Genomic DNA, 22205 nt, shown 5'->3' with positions numbered 1-22205 from the left:
AGCGGCAGGCAGACAGACAGTCAGACAGCGGCAGGCAGACAGACAGTCAGACAGCGGCAGACAGACAGACAGTCAGACAGCGGCAGGCAGACAGACAGTCAGACAGCGGCAGGCAGACAGACAGTCAGACAGCGGCAGGCAGACAGTCAGACAGCGGCAGGCAGACAGTCAGACAGCGGCAGGCAGACAGTCAGACAGCGGCAGGCAGACAGTCAGACAGCGGCAGGCAGACAGTCAGACAGCGGCAGGCAGACAGTCAGGCAGACAGTCAGACAGCGGCAGGCAGACAGTCAGACAGCGGCAGGCAGACAGTCAGACAGCGGCAGGCAGACAGTCAGACAGCGGCAGGCAGACAGTCAGACAGCGGCAGGCAGACAGTCAGACAGCGGCAGGCAGACAGTCAGACAGCGGCAGGCAGACAGTCAGACAGCGGCAGGCAGACAGTCAGACAGCGGCAGGCAGACAGTCAGACAGCGGCAGGCAGACAGTCAGACAGCGGCAGGCAGACAGTCAGACAGCGGCAGGCAGACAGTCAGACAGCGGCAGGCAGACAGTCAGACAGCGGCAGGCAGACAGTCAGACAGCGGCAGGCAGACAGTCAGACAGCGGCAGGCAGACAGTCAGACAGCGGCAGGCAGACAGTCAGACAGCGGCAGGCAGACAGTCAGACAGCGGCAGGCAGACAGTCAGACAGCGGCAGGCAGACAGTCAGACAGCGGCAGGCAGACAGTCAGACAGCGGCAGGCAGACAGTCAGACAGCGGCAGGCAGACAGTCAGACAGCGGCAGGCAGACAGTCAGACAGCGGCAGGCAGACAGTCAGACAGCGGCAGGCAGACAGTCAGACAGCGGCAGGCAGACAGTCAGACAGCGGCAGGCAGACAGTCAGACAGCGGCAGGCAGACAGTCAGACAGCGGCAGGCAGACAGTCAGACAGCGGCAGGCAGACAGTCAGACAGCGGCAGGCAGACAGTCAGACAGCGGCAGGCAGACAGTCAGACAGCGGCAGGCAGACAGTCAGACAGCGGCAGGCAGACAGTCAGACAGCGGCAGGCAGACAGTCAGACAGCGGCAGGCAGACAGTCAGACAGCGGCAGGCAGACAGTCAGACAGCGGCAGGCAGACAGTCAGACAGCGGCAGGCAGACAGTCAGACAGCGGCAGGCAGACAGTCAGACAGCGGCAGGCAGACAGTCAGACAGCGGCAGGCAGACAGTCAGACAGCGGCAGGCAGACAGTCAGACAGCGGCAGGCAGACAGTCAGACAGCGGCAGGCAGACAGTCAGACAGCGGCAGGCAGACAGTCAGACAGCGGCAGGCAGACAGTCAGACAGCGGCAGGCAGACAGTCAGACAGCGGCAGGCAGACAGTCAGACAGCGGCAGGCAGACAGTCAGACAGCGGCAGGCAGACAGTCAGACAGCGGCAGGCAGACAGTCAGACAGCGGCAGGCAGACAGTCAGACAGCGGCAGGCAGACAGTCAGACAGCGGCAGGCAGACAGTCAGACAGCGGCAGGCAGACAGTCAGACAGCGGCAGGCAGACAGTCAGACAGCGGCAGGCAGACAGTCAGACAGCGGCAGGCAGACAGTCAGACAGCGGCAGGCAGACAGTCAGACAGCGGCAGGCAGACAGTCAGACAGCGGCAGGCAGACAGTCAGACAGCGGCAGGCAGACAGTCAGACAGCGGCAGGCAGACAGTCAGACAGCGGCAGGCAGACAGTCAGACAGCGGCAGGCAGACAGTCAGACAGCGGCAGGCAGACAGTCAGACAGCGGCAGGCAGACAGTCAGACAGCGGCAGGCAGACAGTCAGACAGCGGCAGGCAGACAGTCAGACAGCGGCAGGCAGACAGTCAGACAGCGGCAGGCAGACAGTCAGACAGCGGCAGGCAGACAGTCAGACAGCGGCAGGCAGACAGTCAGACAGCGGCAGGCAGACAGTCAGACAGCGGCAGGCAGACAGTCAGACAGCGGCAGGCAGACAGTCAGACAGCGGCAGGCAGACAGTCAGACAGCGGCAGGCAGACAGTCAGACAGCGGCAGGCAGACAGTCAGACAGCGGCAGGCAGACAGTCAGACAGCGGCAGGCAGACAGTCAGACAGCGGCAGGCAGACAGTCAGACAGCGGCAGGCAGACAGTCAGACAGCGGCAGGCAGACAGTCAGACAGCGGCAGGCAGACAGTCAGACAGCGGCAGGCAGACAGTCAGACAGCGGCAGGCAGACAGTCAGACAGCGGCAGGCAGACAGTCAGACAGCGGCAGGCAGACAGTCAGACAGCGGCAGGCAGACAGTCAGACAGCGGCAGGCAGACAGTCAGACAGCGGCAGGCAGACAGTCAGACAGCGGCAGGCAGACAGTCAGACAGCGGCAGGCAGACAGTCAGACAGCGGCAGGCAGACAGTCAGACAGCGGCAGGCAGACAGTCAGACAGCGGCAGGCAGACAGTCAGACAGCGGCAGGCAGACAGTCAGACAGCGGCAGGCAGACAGTCAGACAGCGGCAGGCAGACAGTCAGACAGCGGCAGGCAGACTGACTGACTGACTGACAGACAGCGGCAGACAGACTGACTGACTGACAGACAGCGGCAGACAGACTGACTGACTGACAGACAGCGGCAGGCAGACTGACTGACTGACAGACAGCGGCAGGCAGACAGACAGACAGGCAGGCTGACAGACAGACAGACAGCGGCAGGCAGACAGACAGACAGGCAGGCAGACTGTCTGTCTGTCTGCCGCTGTCTGTCTGTCTGCCGCTGTCTGTCTGTCTGCCGCTGTCTGTCTGTCTGTCTGTCTGCCGCTGTCTGTCTGTCTGCCGCTGTCTGTCTGTCTGCCTGCCGCTGTCTGTCTGTCAGTCTGCCTGCCGCTGTCTGTCTGTCTGTCAGTCTGCCTGCCGCTGTCTGTCTGTCTGTCTGTCTGTCTGCCAGTCTGCCTGCCGCTGTCTGTCTGTCTGTCTGTCAGTCTGCCTGCCGCTGTCTGTCTGTCTGTCTGTCTGTCTGTCTGCCGCTGTCTGTCTGTCTGTCTGTCAGTCTCTATCTAAATCTGTATTTAGTGGATTCACAAGGAATAGCCGGGTTGTCTATTAGTGCTGCCATATTGTGTCACGCTGGGCTTTCTATAAGCGGACGGTCTCGGAGCCACTTGTGGTTTGGAGATTGTCTCAATCACTGACATTCTGGGATGGGGCGGACGCTATTTACAGACGCTGTGGTTTCTGTGGCTTTTATTAGCATGGGCCATCAGCCCCCCGTGGGCAGTATAACCGTCCGATAAGGAGACATTTGTGGTTTTAGAAAGGGAAAAAAAGTTTCCCTTTTTTTGCTTCCAAAAATACCATCTGTTTCTCCGACACCTTCTCATTTCCTAAAAATACACTTTCTGCTGTGGGAGGACCCCGGCCAGAACGGGAGCGTAGCGGGTGGTCCGGTACTGTCCTATCTGCAGTATCGTGTAGCCTCTCCAGGGTCTGAAGGGTTAAATGGCTCGGAGATCAGTGACCGCCATGGGGTATATTTGGGCGCCTCTATGTATATCCCTGGGTTGCTGTGAGACATGAGATCAGCCTCTCCGGCCATCTGTCTTTGTGTCCCGCAGGATGACAGACAAGGAAGAAAACTGAGGACTGAGGAGGACGAAGGTGCGGGATTACTGGAATTACTGCCCCGGGAATTATCCGCTCCGCCAAGACCGGTCTGAAGTTTTTAGATTTGAATAATCTGCAAAAAAAAAAAAAGTGGAACTTTTTGAGTGAAATGAACGTCCACTAATCAAGAAGTGAGTGGGCTGGAAATCCTGAGTGGGCTGCGACAAGTACTGCCCCGTTCCAGGTTAGCAGGGGCGTCTGCAGGTGGAGCTGTGAAGGTCAGGACAGGTGGATTTTAGGACGGCGTGAGGAACGTTGGGCTCCTGAGTGAAGATCGATGACGGGTCAGGCAGTGGAGATGTGAGTACATTCTTAGTAAGCCTAAACTTGTCTTCTAATAATTCCGAATCTCAGTAACCTGGAAATTATTGGATCTTCAGAGAGTTTGCACCAGGAATCTGTAACCATGAAATGTTGCACAAGTTTGTAACTTGTTGCCATTTTTATCCACACTCCTCTTTTATGAGAAGTTTTCAGGATTTAGCCGGGAGGAGACCGAGCGCTTCTGACATTAGTAAATTAAGGCAAAAATGTGTTGCGGCCCCCAATGCTTGGAGGTTTGTCACGTTGGTGCACAGCAGCGGTCCCTCCATTAATACTTGCGCACCCCCCCTGGTCTCGATGAGTCGCCCCCATAGAGAACATCTGCGATATGAAATTCTTTTTTCTATGTTTGTCAGGATCTGAAGAACAGAATTGATATTGACGGCAGGCGGGCCTCACTTACTGTAACGCTGCCCGTCTGGGTTCCGGTTTTGGGCTTTGGTTATGTTCACATGGGAAGGTTTTTTTTTTTTTTACACAGGGTAAATGTCTCAGCAAATTGACAGCAGCGATATCAGCAGTAAACTGTTTTTGGAGTGTGGGAGTGAAAGGAGTATCCAGAAAAGATCCCCCGAGCAATCGTGGGGGCAATATACAAGCTCCATACAGATGTGGCGTTTGGGATCCTGGACTCCGGTGCTGCTAACCACTGAGCCACCGTGCTGCTCATACATCACCCTCTGATGGATAAATGTGAGTTTGGTGGATTCTCGGTGAAGTTTCCACATCTTACTACAAAGTGACAACAGTAAATGGTAACGTGCCCCATGGTGAGAGGACCATGGAAGAACGAGCTGCGGAGCTTGGTACTGGAAAACTTGGCTGATCTCCCCCAGGTCCTTACTTCAACCACAGGGGCGGACGCAGACAGAAGAAGTCCCCAAAACGCTCCTCATAATGGACCCATGTGTCTGGAACAAAAGCTGCTTGCTGCGTTGGAGGTGAAAGTGGCCCCCTTACACCTTGGGCCCCTGTGTGCCTACACAGGTTTCACCACTGATCTGTCCACCCCTGCTAGGGCCACTGTGGGGGCTCCATCTGTGGGGGCGTCCTTATCAGCCACTATCAATAATCTCTGCGTGTCCTCAGTCATGTTCTAGTGGGAGGCCTTCAAAGAAGATCGTAGCCTGGTACAGTAGTAAATGGTGGAACCAACCCATGGATATTTCTTGGAGTGAGGAGTTTTGTGCGTCCGTTTTTCTGGAGTTTAGATATCCAGAACATCTGCATCCGGTCCTCTTGTATAGTCCCTGTCCTGTCTGGTGTGTACGGGTATTCTAGAATATGCATGTCCACGTAGTATATTGCACAGCCCACGTAGTATATTGCACAGCCCACGTAGTATATTGCACAGCCACGTAGTATATTGCCCAGTGACGTAAATTAAAAAATAAACATATACTCACCTTCCGAAGTGCCCTTGAAGTCCTGGCGCCTGTGTACGGTGAAGGCGGCAGCTTCCGGTCCCAGGGTTGGTATGAGCGCAGGACCTGTGATGACGTCGCGGTCACATGACCGTGACGTCATGGCAAGTCCTTCTCGCGCAGGACCTGTGATGACGTCGCTGTCACATGACCGTGACGTCATGGCAGGTCCTTCTCGCATAGCATCCTTGGCACCGGAACCTGCCGCTTGCACTGCCGAGGACACCGCGCCACTTCGGAGGGTGAGAATAACCTTTTTTTTTTCATTATTATTATTTGTAACAGATCTTTTTACTATTGATGCTGCATAGGTAGCATCAATAGTAAAAAAAAGTTGGTCACCCAGGGTTAATAGCTGCGTTAATGGAGTGCGTTACACTGCGGTCCTTTAACGCTGGCGTTAACCCTGTGTGAGCGCTGACTGGAGGGGAGTATAGAGCGGGCACTGACTGCGGGGAGGAAGGAGCGGCCATGTTGCCGCTGGACTGTGCCTGTTTCTGATTGGTCGTGGGCGTTTTGCCACGACCAATCAGCGACTTGGATTCCATGACAGACAGAGGCCGTGACAGACGGAAGTGACCCTTACACAATTATATAGTGTATGTATGTGTGTGTATATATATATATATACATATATATTAGTACAGACCAAAAGTTTGGACACACCTTCTCATTTATAGATTTTTCTATATTTTCATAACTATGAAAATTGTAAATTCACAGTGAAGGCATCAAAACTATGAATTAACACATGTGGAATTATATACTTAACAAAAAAGTGTGAAACAACTGAAATTATGTCTTATATTCTAGGTTCTTCAAAGTAGCCACCTTTTGCTTTGATGACTGCTTTGCACACTCTTGGCATTCGCTCTGTGTATACATATATATACCTATACGTCCGTGTGCGGCTCTGCAGGGCGCGTTTCGCAGCCTCGTGTCCTGTGAGCACAGCTGGACGGGATGACGCTCTGTGTATAGTCCGTGTGCGGCTCTGCAGGGCGCGTTTCGCAGCCTCGTGTCCTGTGAGCACAGCTGGACGGGATGACGCTCTGTGTATCCACCGTGCAGGTGACAGCCGGCTCTTCTCCTGTAATCAGACGCTAACGACAGACTGCAGGGCAGAGTCAATATTGGCGGAGCTGTGCACACTTTCCTGGCGCTCTTGTAGTTTGTTTTTGTCAGGCTGGTATCAAGTGTGCCAACATGGGTGACTGGCAGAGCATCGCTGCATGTTTGGGAAGCCAGTGAATCGGCAGCTCCCTAGATAATGACATATAGCGTGCACTACTACTCTCAGCGGATGCTGTTCTGTAGGTGATTGTTCGCTTCGGGGCATTTGTTGATGGCAGTCGTAGTGTTAAATGTAGTTCTGTGCTTCAAACAAGCTGCCTCTCAATCACAGTTTAGCAAGTGTCCATGTAACAGTGGCCTTTATTCTTGTGTTAATCACAGGTCTGGTCGGGTACAGCAGCTCGGCTCCTATTGAAGTGAATGGGATGTGAGCTGCAGTCCGAGGACGGCCGCTACAGTGTATGGCGCTGGGCTGTTTCCGCTTTGTATACTGTATTTACCACATCAGCGGATTGCTGCCGGGTGTTGGCCCCCCCCCCACTAATATGACACCTTTGACCTTTTAAAGTGGTTGTTTTCTGTGGGAGATCGAGGAGAGTTATCACGTTTGTGTTTTTTTAATCTCAACATTTTTTAGCTAATAGATGATGGTCGCAGAGCGTGTCCGCAACACTCCCCCATAGAAGTCAATAGATGATGGTCACAGAGCTTGCCCATAACACTCCCCCATAGAAGTCAATAGATGATGGTCACAGAGCGTGCCCACAATACTCTCCCCATAGAAGTCGACAGATGAGATGGTCACAGAGCGTGCCCACAACACTCCCCCCCCCCATAGAAGTCGATGGATGATGGTCACAGAGCGTGCCCACAACACTCCCCCCATAGAAGTCGATAGGTGATGGTCACAGAGCGTGCCCACAACACTCCCCCCATAGAAGTCGATGGATGATGGTCACAAAGCGTTCCCACAACACTTCCCCCATAGAAGTCGATTGGTGATGGTCACAGAGCGTTGCCGCAACACTCCCCCATAGAAGTCAATAGATGATGATCACAGAGTGTGCCCACAACACTCCCCCATAGAAGTCGATAGGTGATGGTAACAGCATGCCCACAACACTCCCCCCATAGAAGTCAATAGATGAAGGTCACAGAGCGTTGCCACAACACTTCCCCATAGAAGTCGATAGGTGATGGTAACAGCGTGCCTACAACACTCCCCCCATAGAAGTCCATGGACTTTTTGCTGCCTCTGCTCCATGCGAATACTGCTGTAAAGCAGATCTCTAAGTGCTGTTAACAGCTGCTCGGATAAGACTGCTGCCCCCATAATCCTGTGCCGAAAATAGAATAAAAATCGACATTGAGAAAATCAAACATAATTAGAGCTATGTATAATTAATATATAATAAAATATGAATATTATTATAATTATAATATTATGTTATAATAATATTATAATAAAATAATTTCTTATTGTAAGGTGCTGATTTCTGGAGTCTCCGGCGGGGGGCTACTACCGGCGCCCCCGTATTGGGATTTGTGGGATTTCAGTAATTGGTCATGGGAGAAAAATGAAGACTAAGAGGATTTGCTTCCATTTCATGCAAGTTTTACCCATAGATTCGGCAAAACACATCATTACCGGGTGCGAAGACTGATGGCCGCCACTGCCTGGGGCGCACCTGCCCCTCCGTGCGTCCGGTTATTAGTGGTACCAGGGATTAGGGGGGACTCGGATGCAGAGAACACAAGGCTTGTCCTGACGCCGGCCCTGCTCTCTAATCTCCGGCTCACGTTTATCTTTCCCGACGTCTTGGGAAAGTTTTGTGTCCGGACTCTGGAGCTTTGATCCACCAGGAGTCTGTAACTACATAACTGCGCTCCTGAAAGCTCGTCATTGTCATGTAGGCGCCTGGTGTTCAGCAAGGAACCTTTGCCACGTCCTGGACTCTTACTGTTCTGTGCTGGGACTTGTAGTGACTCTCCGTACAGGTACATGCAAGGGGGTGCAAGCCTCAGCCTCTGTAGCCGCAGGTGGTGGTATATAGAGCTCCCTTCCTCTTTATTAAGCTCCTATTTATAGATCCGCGCAGCCATTTTTAGCTTGTGACAAAATTACGTGGAGCCACCTTTTTGCCACGGCTGCTGCCACCATCTTGGTGCTCCGATCTGGGCTTCATAGGATTAAAAAATAATGGCATTGGTGAAAACAAAACTCAAAAACAAATGGCAAAAGTATTTTTTCACTATTTCGCTTTCCTTTTTTTTTTCAGGATGTTGTACGGTAAAATGAAGCATAAAACTACACAAATAAAAAAAAAAAAAAATTATGAATGTGCAACAACGGAAATTGGCCTTGACAGGAAGGAGTTAAATCCATGTGCGGCGTTACTGAATACAGTGGCGCCATATAATATATAAATATGCCCACCAGCCGCTGCCGGAGCAATGTCGCCCAATGTAGTGTCTGTTGCTAGGCAACTGCCAAAACTTTGGAAACTCTCCTAGCAACCACAGCTAAAGTGATTGATGGTAGTGCCAGTGTTCCCCTGTACGTTGTCGTCGTGTTTCTCCTAATGGCTGATTTAACTGGGCGCTGACAGCGTGGAATTTGGCACATGTGCGGGGTCCGTTGTTACGGATGGTTCAGCAAAAACAGGGTGCTCGTCATTTAACCATTCCCGCAGAATATGGCGGCTGCTGTTTCTAACGACAATGGCTGGACTTTTTTTTTTGTTGTTTTGTTTCCTAACTCGCAATAAAAATGGGGTCACACAGTCAGCTCTGAAATCTTCCTTAAAAAAACAAAACACTTCACTTACTCATCCCATAAATTTCAATATAGATTCCTAAATTCTTAAAGCGTTTTTTTTTTTTTCCATTTTTTGTGGATTTTATTAGGAGCCATTTCAAAGCAGGAACATGCATTTTGTTTTTCCCACAAATTTTTTTTTTTTAAACCGAGTCAGTCTAAATTGTGTTTATGTATGTGTGTTTGTAATAAAAAAAGAAAAAAAAAATATGGCACAAAAAAAATAAAAGCATCAGCAACCTCAGCCCAGCGTGTATATTCCCGCTGTGGTCCTCTGGCTTTAGCCGGTGTGTTTTCATGCAGGAAACAAGTGCTGTGTGTGAACACTCCCTGGGAATCTGTCTGTGTGGGCCGTGACGCGGCCGGTCGTGGGTTTAATGGATTTTCACACAGCGCCGGTTCTTATTTTCAGCTCCTGTCCCCTCCTCATTCGACGCCGTGCGTGTCTGTCAGGCTTCCTCGCTGTCGCACAAGGTCCATAGTCCATTATTCCAGCACAATATATGGCCCCTCGCTGCTTCCTGTAAGTGCTGGCTCACACATTAGTGGTCGGGAGTTTCCGACCTGCATTTTGGACGAGGCTTTATATATTTTTCATTTATTAAACCTTGTAAAGTAGATGTAGGCCTCAATTATTAAAAATGACTATAATGGGAAACTACCTGTTGCCCGTAGCAACCAAACACAGCGCAGCTTTCATTGTTTAATATGCTCTGGTAAAATGAAAGTTGCGCTCTGATTGGATGCTGTAACCTTTCCCTGTTTATGACAGAAGGAAGCCATGTTTCTATCATTCTGTATAACATGGCCGACACCTGAGTGACAGATGCGATCGGTGCGAGCTTCGATCTCGACATTTGAGCTTATTAATCATAACAGCTTCATTCAAAAGATTTCAATATGTCATCCATCAGTTCTGAGAGCCATCGCCTCCCCCACGATCTTAGTTCTGATGTAGTATGTGTAATAATAATAATAATATTGGCAAATGCCTCCAATTATATGGGGTACTGTTCTTCTGATAATCTGTCACTTACCCCATGTGCAGGGCATTGCAGTAGCCTTAGGTATCCATGGTTAGGACCATTAGCAACTAACTGTCACTGTATGAGAGGTCGTAACCATGGATACCTAGTCTACTGCAATGCTGCACCAGGGGTGGGTGAGAGAGTGAATCAGAAGAACTATACTACATTTTTTAATTGGAGCTATTTGAAAATATTATTATTATTATTACTATTACACCTACGACATATTGGGATAGGATCTTGGAGCTGGAAATACCTCCTTAAGGATGACACAATTACGTCCGTCACTTTTATTTCCTCTTTTATTTAGCATTTACAATTTGTGACTCCGCTCTACTTTGTCTCCGGCCAACTTATCCTCCCAGCATCACTGAAAATTCACTTAGTGGATGGAAGGATCAGATTTCTTTTTGCCTTAAGGCAGAGATTCACTTTCTAATGAGTAAAGAACCTGCGCTTCTGTCCGCGCTGTCGAGAGATAATAATTGCTGTAAGGCGAAGGCGAGGCGTCCCCATCATACCAATGATATCCTGCCCTCTCCCTAAATTTAGCAGGATCCCCTCCAGCCTTGGCTGCGATTCCAGGGCTTACGTGATGGTGCTCCGTGTATAATTATCATGACCTCACCCTGCGCTGATGCAATCCCTGTAATGGACTGTTGGCACATACCCACGCCCGGTACTGGTGATTGTGGACACATACTCACGCCCGGTACCGGTGATGGTGGACGCATACCCACGCCCGGTGATGGTGGACGCATACCCACGCCCGGTACCGGTGATGGTGGACGCATACCCACGCCCGGTACCGGTGATGGGGGACGCATACCCACGCCCTGTACCGGTGATGGTGGACGCATACCTACTACCGGTGATGGTGGACACATACCCACGCCCGATACCGGTGATGTTGGACACATACCCACACCCGGTACCGGTGATGGTGGACACATACCCACCCCCAGTGATGGTGGACACATACCCGGTACCGGTGATGGTGGACACATACCCACGCCCAGTACCGGTGATGGTGGACGCATACCCACGCCCGGTATCGTGATGGTGGACACATGCGGCTATTTGTGGCCAGGTCTTAGTTTCACCATTTAACAATTGCTTACCTATGTGTCTCCATAGTTATGATCTATAGGTCTATCACCTGCTTGCTATCATCCCGCTGACTTACTACCATTAATCCTACACTTCTTCCTTTACATAAATGTGATTTGTCAGCAGAAGGTAGGGGAAGAAAATGACAGGAATTTGCCTTTGGATCCGACTACATGAGGTTTGTTTGTAGTCTGTTACCATAGAGACGTGGGTGCAAATTTTTAATGAGACATATTTGCAAACATGCAAAGAAATAGCACCCGCACTGTCCGTTCCCACAAATGGAGCTCCTATGCGTATACTGTAGCGCTGCTCAACTCCTGATCACGGGTGCAATAGCCGGAAATAACTGTACTATCCGATGCAAATATTCGGCTCTCACAGGTCTTTTATGTACACCCCCGTGCCGTGAAGATGGAATTTAAATAAAGTTACCTGCAAGAGATCGGTGAGTGCAGCCATCATTTCTTTCATATTTGCATATTTGCAAACATGGTTTCTCTCTTGATGTTGTTTTTTGCTGTGACTGGGCTTGTTGCCTTTCCTTCACGATTGTCCCATCTGCAGCAGATTTGGGTTCTGTACCTGCCGAGCTTTGGCACAGAGAAAACACGCCTGGGAGTGGACAACCCCTTTAAATATCACTTGCTCAGTCCAAAAATCTTGTGAAATTGACTTGCGTGTAAGCAGCCGCTGCAAGGAAGGACAATGGTGTCCAGAGGAGGCCAAAGCGATAAGTGTGATCTTACCAGCATTGTGTGTCCTGGGACGAGCGCAAAGTATCGCTCGGCTCATTACACAACAGCCACCCTCACACCGGAGACCCCCAGCAGGCCGGAACCCTCTGTTTCTATTTTTTTTATATCGTGTAGTGTTTTTTACGTCAGGTGGATGAATTGTCCTGATTTTTTTTGTATTTTTCTTTCCTTTTAGATAACTTTTTTTTTTTAATTTGGACAAAAATTGTACAAAAGAGAATAGTTCAGACCGACACAAAGAATGTTTCTGTGGGTTGCACAATTAAAAAAAAAGATGTGCAGAAGAACCTATGATACTTATATATTGGCTTTCATTTTACCTCAGAGCTAGTTGGGAAGTAAAATTTGATCTCTGATTGGCTGATGTGTGCTTTCTGCCCTTACAACCAATAAGAGCGCAGATCTCATTTTCCCCAGCAGTGGACAATCTGAAAGCTGAATGCTGGTTGGTTGCTATAAGCATCAGAGAGTCCTTTTCCCTCCAGTTTTGATTTTTGAGGTCCAAGATGGCGGCCTCCCTCCCTTGTGTGTAGGAAACTCGTTCATTTTACGATTTAATTCTAGTAATGTTTTTATGACTCCTGTATTTTAGTTATGGTCTTTGGTGGTCGAGTCTGATTCCCGTCTCCAGCCTGGAGCTGTGACGTTGGCTGTGTGGGGAGGACCCGTCTCCAGCATTTTACCTCAGATCCCTGTGCTGTTTATGGATCCTAGCGCGCTGATATTGTCTGGGGGCAATGAATAATCCATTACTGGTGCGGGCGGGATCCCGTGGGGTCCGCACTGTGCGGGTTATTAATGCTGTATAATGAGGGGTAATTACCATTAAAACGTATTTCTGCAGCAATGTGAGGTAATTATTAGCTGCATGCGGATGAGTGAAAGGGAATCAAGAATGGACGTAGAAAAGTCCTGGGCCGCACCCCATAGTCGCTGAGCTCAGACTCCTCCAACCCCTCCGCTGCCTCCCTCCGGCCCCCACCATACTGTCCGCCATTACTACCGTGTGACAGAGCGGCCGGTGGTGCGGAGCTCCTGATCCCAGCACGGGCCTGTAATAGGAGCCACCGGGGTAACACGTCCGTCCATGACATTTCTTCCTCCTGCATCTTCCCCATCACCTGTGAGTCATGTTATTGAGAAGTGGAAGGAACCGCAGCAACTCAGCCACGAAGAGGAGACCCCGTAACGTTACAGAGTGGGTCCCGAGTGCTGACGACAACAGGACAGAAGTCACCACCCATAACTGCAGAGTCCAGACCTCCTCTGTTATCAGTACAAACTCTGCGCCCCCGCCGGGAGCTTCATGGCCGAGCAGCTGCATGCAGCCGTACATCACCAAGCACAATGCAGAGCATCGGATGGAGTGGTGTAAAGCCGCCACCACTGGACTCTGGAGGAGACGTGTTCTGTGCAGTGACGGATCGCACTTCTCTGTGTCTGATGGAGGAGTCTGGGTTTGGTGACTCCAGGACGACGTTCCCCCCTGACTGCATTGTGCCCCCTGTACAAGTGGTGGAGGGGATAATGCTGTCGGCTGTTATCTGGGGGCGGCCTCGGACCCTCAGCTCCAGTGATGGGAAATCTTAATCTTCAGCACAAAACATTGTGGACAATTGTAGCTTCAACTTTGTGGGAACAGTTTGGGGAAGACCCTTATCTGCCCCCCATGACTGAGCCCAGTGTACAAGCTCCTTACAGACATGGAGGGGACACGAGCGGCCACAGAGAGCCCGGACCCCAACCTATAATGGAGAATGTGAGCCCGGCCTCCCCCCAACATCAGGGTCTGACCCCACAATTGGGCAATAATTCCCACAGACGCCTCCTTAATCTTGTAGAAATCCTTCCCAGAAGAGCGGAGCCGTTATATCTGCAGAGGAGCGACTCCATATTAATGGCTATGGATGTAGGATGGGGGGAGGTCAGCGAAGCCCCCGGAGGAGAATATGGAGGGGGCACATGCTATTCTCCATATTAATGTCTATGGATGTAGGATGGGAGGTCAGAGAAGCCCCCAGAGGAGATTAAGGAGGGGGCACATACTATTCTCCATATATATGAGTTCATGAATGATCTGCCTGTACAATAATTGCACTTGTCGGGTTCTCCACAGAGCGACATTCTTCATGACCCTCCCCGGCGAGGCTTATGGAGATCAGTCATGGAGACGTTAACCCCCCCAATCCTCCAGACCAGTAACCTGTATGGATATTGTTACTACTCGCCGGTTACTTTCTTTTCACTTTTGACACCCAGACCTGCAGGTAATGGGCACATTCCAGATTTCCCTCTTGTAGCATCGCTCCTCAGGTCTCCTCTCAGGGTTCTTGCTGCTTCTTGTCCCAGCAGAGTCCTCCAGGATGTGTGCAGAGAAATATGTGGCGGGATCTGTCCTCACATGTACGTGACACATTCCTCCATGTGCGCCAGAGCCGCCTCCTCGAAATATGATGGAAGCAATTATAAATCCATCAGTCCAACCAGAGAAGCTGCATTGTCAGGACCAAATCCACATGAGCATTGCCATAGGGACTGCGGCGATGATGGACAGGGGCACATCCGGGGCGAGGGGTACATACAAGTCTGTGACATGTCACGTTCCCCCCCATGGTCCGTGGCATGTCACATTCCCCCCGCGGTCCGTGGCGTGCACTCATACTAATCTGCTATGTCCACCAAGCGTTCGTCTTCCCCCTTATCTATCCATCCATCCACGGCCAAACAGACTTTATTGAGAACATTGGGAGTGATAGCTGTGCTCCATGCAGCCTGTTATGCATCTTTCCCTACTAAAAAAAAGAACAGCTGTGAATCTGCTACTGGATGTAATAGTTTCAATTTCTTCAGAATTGGCCACTAGGTGGCGACCTTTTTTTTTTTTTTATTACCTTTTACATAATAGGTCTAGTGTTTCATTTAACTTTTTTTTTTTTTTAAACACACTTTGTAACTATTCCACAGGAGCACATTTCACATTTTATTTCCGCAGGCTGTATCTTCCCATTACATGTGATAAATCGTTGTTTTACAAACTCAACCACCAGGTGGCCCTATCTTTTATTTTATTTTTTTTTACCTGTTTTAAGAAGCAAAAAAATTGTAATAATGAAAAATCTAACATAATAATATAAAATTCTAAATGAAAATTAATTATTTCCTTTTTATTTATTTTGCAATTTGAATATTTCCACATTTTCTCCCCTTTGATAAATAACAATAATTTCTTCTGTGTCCAGGTATATATTTACTTTCCGCTACATTTAGGCTGCGGACGTGAGGGTCCGGTTTGGGTGGCCACGCTTTATATAGTTTGTCGTAGCCGTGGTTATTTCTGGTTCTTCTATCATCTGATAACACTGAATATCTGCCATTGCAGGGAGGTGATTACTGGGGGAGGTCAGGCTGAGGGGGAAGGGGCTTGGGCAGGTATGGGAGGGGCCGCACGTTCCTTCTTTTCTGCTTCTTTTTGCTTTTGAGGCCTGAGACTTAATCTGTCCCTCCCTCTCTCCACAGCAAGGAGACATCTGGAAGAAGAAAAGTGCAAGGAATCTCTAGGATTGTGACATCGTCCTCGGCTGCTCCTGAGAAGGTGAGTGCTCCGCGGCACAAGATCATGGACTGGACATTATTTTTCGTGCATACAGCTTTAAGATTTTTTTTTTTTAAAGTCTACCACAATTTATGCATCAACTTCTAGACGTTTTCCAACTCTGCTTGCTGTCAGTGAATTGAAACATGCTTTAAAAAAAAAACTTTACTGAGTTGGTGTTTCTCACAGCTGAGGGTTTGCTTCAATTGTATCTGGTCTAGACAATACTCTGGAGCACAGCAAACCTGTCTCCTGTCCTGATAGATTGCTACAATGTATCAGTGCAGGTATAATAATTGAGCCAATGCTGTATCGTCACTGTAGCAAAACCGCAGCTGTAAGAAGTAGAAAGTTATGTTCCAATGGTGACGCTTGGCAAAAAGGATCCTGAACACACTCTCCAGCAGGTCTGTATCCGGCTCGTGTACTTTCTTCGTCCGTCGTTTCCTCTTCGGTGTTTTCAGCGTTCGGTGCCAGGAGAATGAGACAGAGCCGGATTCTTCACCGCGGATCCTGCAGACACAATCGGTTGTGTGTCCGATGTACGGTGTGGGCGCGTATACATAATGTATGAACACAGGAGAATGGCGGCTGTGTGCCGCAGGGCTGACGTCTCCGTGTCACCGGCTCTCTGACCTTGAATCTTGGACAAGATTAAGTTTGTGTAAAGTCATCTGAAACAATGTAGAGGAGATGCAGCAGCGAGCTGGGAATCTGCTGTCACCTATACTACAGGGATTGTTTTCTCTCCAATCTGCTGTGGATCAGCGATCAGTAACCTGCAGATCTCCATCTGTGGTGAAACTACAACTTCCAGGCATGGTGTGATAGGTGTGACAGTGGAGCGAGTGCCTGCTGGGAGATGTAGTTTCACAACAGCTGGAGTGCCGCAGGTTGCTGATGGCTACTAGGATATAACGTATATAATGGGGGGCTATAGGGGAACACCGGGCTCAGACACTTAAAGGAGATACGTGACAACTTATTGGTGGGCCCCCATTAATCCCGAGAATTGACGTTTGATCGTCCCATAGGTGGTGAATCGATCGCTGGGGGTCCGGTCCATTCTGACTCGGGCCTTTTCTTCTGATCGGTGGATTTGTTTCTTAGTGTTTGGACCCCCCTTGATCAATAACTTATTCCCCTTTCTTCTTATTATTATTATTATTATTATTTTTTTTTACATATCACATAAAGGAAAGTTTAATAAAAACCTATTCCAGGGTTGTCTATTTTGGACGACCCCCTCCCTTTCCATTTGCCTAATTGGCAGTATGGGTATACCACGGTTAGGACCCCTCTATACGCCGGCACCAGGAGTTGCTGCATGTTGACAATGTACCCTCCCCCCCAAAAAAATAAAAATAAAATTCTATTGAAATGAATGGTGTCTTGAGCAGTATAGAGATACAGTATATGCTGCGTATATGGGGCTGTCAGATCTGGAGATCTGCTGACCGGGTGGTCACAGGTGCACTGATTTACAAAATGGATCTCGCCTAAATCCCACCTTCAGGATCACACTCTTTCCCGTCTCCTTGGATCTCGGATTTTTACTTTCAGCCAGGAAAGTTTTGACCTTGAAAGTGAAGTTAATAAGTTCTTAATTACTGTCACATTAATTTCTCCTCCTCTACATCCACAAGTCTCCGGCGGCCGACCCCTCCTCTTACACCTATTCATCTCCGGACCCCCTCCTCCCATTACACACATGAAGGGGATCTGGAGACACAGGTATGTACAAAGCCGCCGGATCCGGTTACCGTTCCCAGAGCAGATCAGAAAAGCCGAGAAAATCCGGGTAATGGACGGCGGCTCGCCAGCTCTGTGACGTAAAGGGCTTTCTTTCCATTCTCCTGAAACCTGCAGCAAACTTCTTCTTTTGAGTTTTGGAAAGGGATAATATTCAGAAGAATAAGGCAGATGATCAGCAATTTCATTTATATTATGTAGGTATTTTATTTTTTTTAATTACGAAACTTTTTGGGCATCGCATAATCCTGTAAAAATAAGACGCCTTTTAGAAAGTTTCTGCTGAAGTTCCGATCTTCACCTGACGGGGTTAACTTTCCTAATCACAAACTTCAGAATGCCAAAACTTTCTCCACTGATACTTAGTACATGTGCTCGTCACAGATATCACTTGTTTCCACAGCAACGGGATTTATTATTTATCTGCTGGAAATATTACAGAAAAATGAATGGAAAAAAGTGTAAAAAATCATCTAACATTTATTAATATTAAAATAAGACATAATTATTTCAATGTAGAGGAGAAAAAAATCACAAATGTGTGAGAAGGAAGCATAAATATATTGCTGTAGTAAAGGCAGCATGGGGGGGGGGGGCCTGAGGCTATATACCGGGGGCAATTGAACTGGATGTTATCCACTGGGGGAGATGGGGCCGGATGTTATCCACTGGGGTGATGGGGCCGGATGTTATATACCCGGGGCGATGGTCAGATGTTATATACTGGGCGATATGGCCGGAGATTATATACCGTGTGGTGCAGTGACCAATATTACGGCCAGGGGGTGCTGCGTGTACACTTCGGGATGCACTTGGAGGCATAGTTGTGATGAGACAAAGTCCGGCCGAATTGTAGATGGCCGGTATGTGTGTCGCAGAGGAGGACACTCTGCGCTGTCAGTCTGAAGATTATGTTGTGGTCTGGGACCTGTAGTCCCACATGTAAATGTGTAGTTTTATTGGGAGACTGGCAGGGCTAGTTATGAGAGATGGGCCGGTCAAACTAGCCACACACGCCCACACTCTCACCCAGGGGAGTGGTTACAGGTATGTAATGTGACCAGGGTGTGGGTCACATGGTTCCTGTGTTTGGTTCTGAGTGGTCCAAGTGCAAGGGCCTGGAAACCTGTGTTGGAAGTCCTGGGGAATAGGAGTCCTGAATAGCACATGGTTGGGTTTTGGCAATGAGCAGTCTGTGTGTTGGAGTCCCCCGGCAGTGGAGACGTCCTGGAAGCACCTGAGAGACCTGTGAACCTGGACGGTCAGTGTTGGAGTCTCCTGGCAGTGGAGGTGTCCTGGAAGCACTGAGAGACCGTCGACCTGGACGGTCAGTGTTGAAGTCTCCTGGGGAGTGGAGACGTCCTGGAAGCACCTAGAGACCGTAGACCTGGACTTTCTGTGTTGAGGACCAGGGACTGACGTGAAGTCAGCGTGAGGAGTGGAACTCCTGAAAGGTAACCCCGGACAAGGGGATTGTAATATATGGGAGAGAAGTTTATCTGCTGCATGAACAAACTGGTGGTCGTGATAAGTTCATGGATATAATGAAATAGACTGTATGTCATGTGGTTTATGAAGTTTAATAAACCGGATTGTGTTTTGTAAGAAAACCGAGCCTGGATGCGTTATTCCCGTGCCAAGCGAGTGTCCCCCCCAAGACCCGAATTAAGGGAAACGCTACAACCGGGATTAATGAGGCTGGATGTTATATACCGGAGCGATGGGGCCGGATGTTATATACTGGGATTAATGAGGCTGGATGTTATATACCGGGGGCGATGGGGCCTGAGATTATATACCGGGATTAATGGGGCTGGATGTTATATACCGGGGGCGATGGGGCCGGATTTTATATACCGGGGGCGATGGGACCGGAGATTATATACCTGGATTAATGAGGCTGGATGTTATATACCGGGGGCGATGGGGCCGGATGTTATATACCGGGGGCGATGGGGCCCGATGTTATATACCGGGGGCGATGGGGCCGGAGGTTATATACCGGGGGCGATGGGGCCCGATGTTATATACCGGGGGCGATGGGGCCGGAGGTTATATACCGGGGGCGATGGGGCCTTATGTTATACACCAGTAGGTGATGGGACTGAAGGAGAAAGCCTGACTCCAGTGGGTCCTAATACTTTTCTCCCTGCAGTATGTGCAGATAGTTGTGTGTATTTGGGTAGTGTTCTCATCTGCATTGTCGGTCTTGTTACTTCTGTCACTGATTTAGAAGTTTTCATCCTATTAGCAAACCCCCGCCATGAAGACCCCGGACTTTATTTATAAGTCTGTGGGGTCTTCCTGGCGTCAGTGGTGTCCATCATGCAGAATCCACAATGCAGATGTGAGTGCAGCACGAGGGTCCGCTCTGTAATACGGGGAAACCTCCCCTCCCCCTCCGGGCCGATCTGATGGGATTATAATAAGTCCATAACCAGAGCTTTCAGGTTCCTGGATTATAGGTTGGTAAACACGGCTCTGTGAGGAGAGCGGCGGCGTCATAGGTGCGTGCAGGGAGATGTGTGCCAGGCGGGTGAAGCGTTTCAGGAATTTGTAAAGTTCACAGAACTTTTTTAATGTACTTAGTGGGGCAGGATCCTCAGAGCTGCTTCACCCCCGACACTGCAATCTGCGCCTATAATTTCCCTTCTATGGCGTGATTGCCTTATTATTGCTGCGGGCGAGAGACATTGTACTTGTGTAATCTGGAAAGCTTGTGTCCTGGGGTCTGAGCGCTTAATGGCGCCGTGCGCAGACGTCTGAGGGTGGCGGCTTTGGCTGTCGCTTATCCCACTGCCATAATGTGCAGAATTAGCCAAACCTAACGCGGGTCTGGTGTGTGGGGTCGGATGGCTGACGTGGGGTCTGGTGTGTGGCCGGATGGCTGATATGGGGTCTGGTGTGTGGCCGGATGGCTGATGTGGGGTCTGGTGTGTGGTCGGATGGCTGATGTGGGGTCTGGTGTGTGGCCGGATGGCTGATGTGGGGTCTGGTGTGTGGCCGGATGGCTGACGTGGGGTCTGGTGTGTGGCCCGATGGCTGACGTGGGGTCTGGTGTGTGGCCCGATGGCCGACGTGGGGTCTGGTGTGTGGCCGGATGGCCGATGTGGGGTCTGGTGTGTGGCCCGATGGCCGCCGTGGGGTCTGGTGTGTGGCCCGATGTCTGACGTGGGGTCTGATGGGTGGCCCGATGGCTGACGTGGGGTCTGGTGTGAGGCCCGATGGCTGACGTGGGGTCTGGTGTGAGGCCCGATGGCTGACGTGGGGTCTGGTGTGAGGCCCGATGGCGGACGTGGGGTCTGGTGTGAGGTCCGATGGCTGACGTGGGGTCTGGTGTGTGGCCCGATGGCTGATGTCTCCAGAGGGGCCAGATTTTGCAAAAAAAAAAGGCAATGGATGACTTGGTGTCATTGATGGCATTCTGGCATTCAGACGTGACACCAGGGAAGTTTCCCACAAGTCTCAGGGCCTCCCAGGTGGAATGAGAGATCGGGGGTAGACATTAATGTCTTGTCTTTACATGCAAAGCAAAAATGCACATGATGATCTGTCTGCGGATTAGGAACATGAAGCCACAGCGTAAGTGGCTGCTTGTGTATCGCACACTATGGCGGACTCCTCCAGTGGCCTTTTAAAAAGGACCATCAGTCTTGGATATGCTGTTCGCCTGTGCAGGATCCCCGTGGGGTCTGCAGTGCCGTGTATAGAGCCGGACATGATAAAATCAGACCACGGAGTAAGTGCTGATCCTCCACCGACGCTTCTCCTATATCGCTTGTTGGGAAGCAAATTACCGAGAAACCCTCAATCCCGCCACTGAAGTTTATGGGATGAAAGTTGTTTTTGTTTTTGTTTTTTTTAATAGTTTCTGTGCAAAGCAAAGATTTCACCAAGAAGCTTTGTCACACACGTCGTCGTTTCTTGAAGCCGAGGTCACGACGCCTCTTTTTTTTTTTTTTTTTTTTTTTTGCAGCCGATCCTCAGATATGTGAAATCAAGTGATCGCTCGATCACCCGGCTCTTTTCAGGAATCGGCTGCTGAGACTTCAGCACGACGTCTCACAAAACAAAGGTGAAGGAAGTGAACGCACAAAAAGGATTATCTCAGCAAATAATGGCTGAACGAGTCCGGGAGCCGCGCCAGGGGGACGCCACCATCTTCACCTCGGATGTTACGTTTTTGTAGGATGAGACCGATGTAGCAGAGCCGACATAATAGTTTACAAGCTGAATCCGCTATTAGTGGGGTCAGGCTATTAGAAAGATTTATCAACCATTACAGGATCGAGGGTCCCGATAAAAAGTGCTGCTCTGACCCTTCTCCAAACAGCCACAGAGAGAAATGATGAAATCCTGGCTGCTGCAGCTGCCACTAGAGGGAGCCGTCAGCGCACAGATGTGTACAGCTCCTGCTCCACTTACTGGCTGCTTTATAAATGCGACTTCCAGCAATGTCTCCCTCCCGGGAGCTGGAGGAAGCATCTGAAAGGGGTTATTTGTCCTGCAAAGCATCTAGAGAATCTCCCCATTATGGATGGCTGTAACTGTCTCAGACATCAGAAAAGTGCGCATTCTCTGTAGTCCTCTGCTACATCCCACAAGCTCGGCTCTGCTTCATCTGCCGCCTCTTATAATACACAATGACGTTTTGGTTCAGCTCTTTTGGGGAAAAGTTTCT

General features: G+C 49.9%; 1 protein-coding gene across 3 annotated transcripts in view; it reads left to right on the top strand.

The window, feature by feature from the left end:
* The window catches only part of LARGE2 (LARGE xylosyl- and glucuronyltransferase 2), a 42053-nt gene that overhangs the window by 4133 nt on the left and 15715 nt on the right, over positions 1-22205 (top strand). Inside the window, exons 2-4 of one of the 3 annotated variants that reach the window (XM_077286913.1) lie at positions 3596-3944; positions 4450-4661; positions 15697-15772. The gene's annotated coding sequence lies outside the window, so the exon portion shown is untranslated. The remainder of the gene's footprint in view (positions 1-3595; positions 3945-4449; positions 4662-15696; positions 15773-22205) is intronic. The other 2 variants (XM_077286911.1, XM_077286914.1) reach the window with 2 other exon arrangements.

This window comes from Ranitomeya variabilis, chromosome 2, assembly GCF_051348905.1.
Source record: "Ranitomeya variabilis isolate aRanVar5 chromosome 2, aRanVar5.hap1, whole genome shotgun sequence".
In the NCBI taxonomy this organism is placed as follows: Eukaryota; Metazoa; Chordata; class Amphibia; order Anura; family Dendrobatidae; genus Ranitomeya; species Ranitomeya variabilis.
This window is presented reverse-complemented; position numbering and strand designations above follow the sequence as displayed.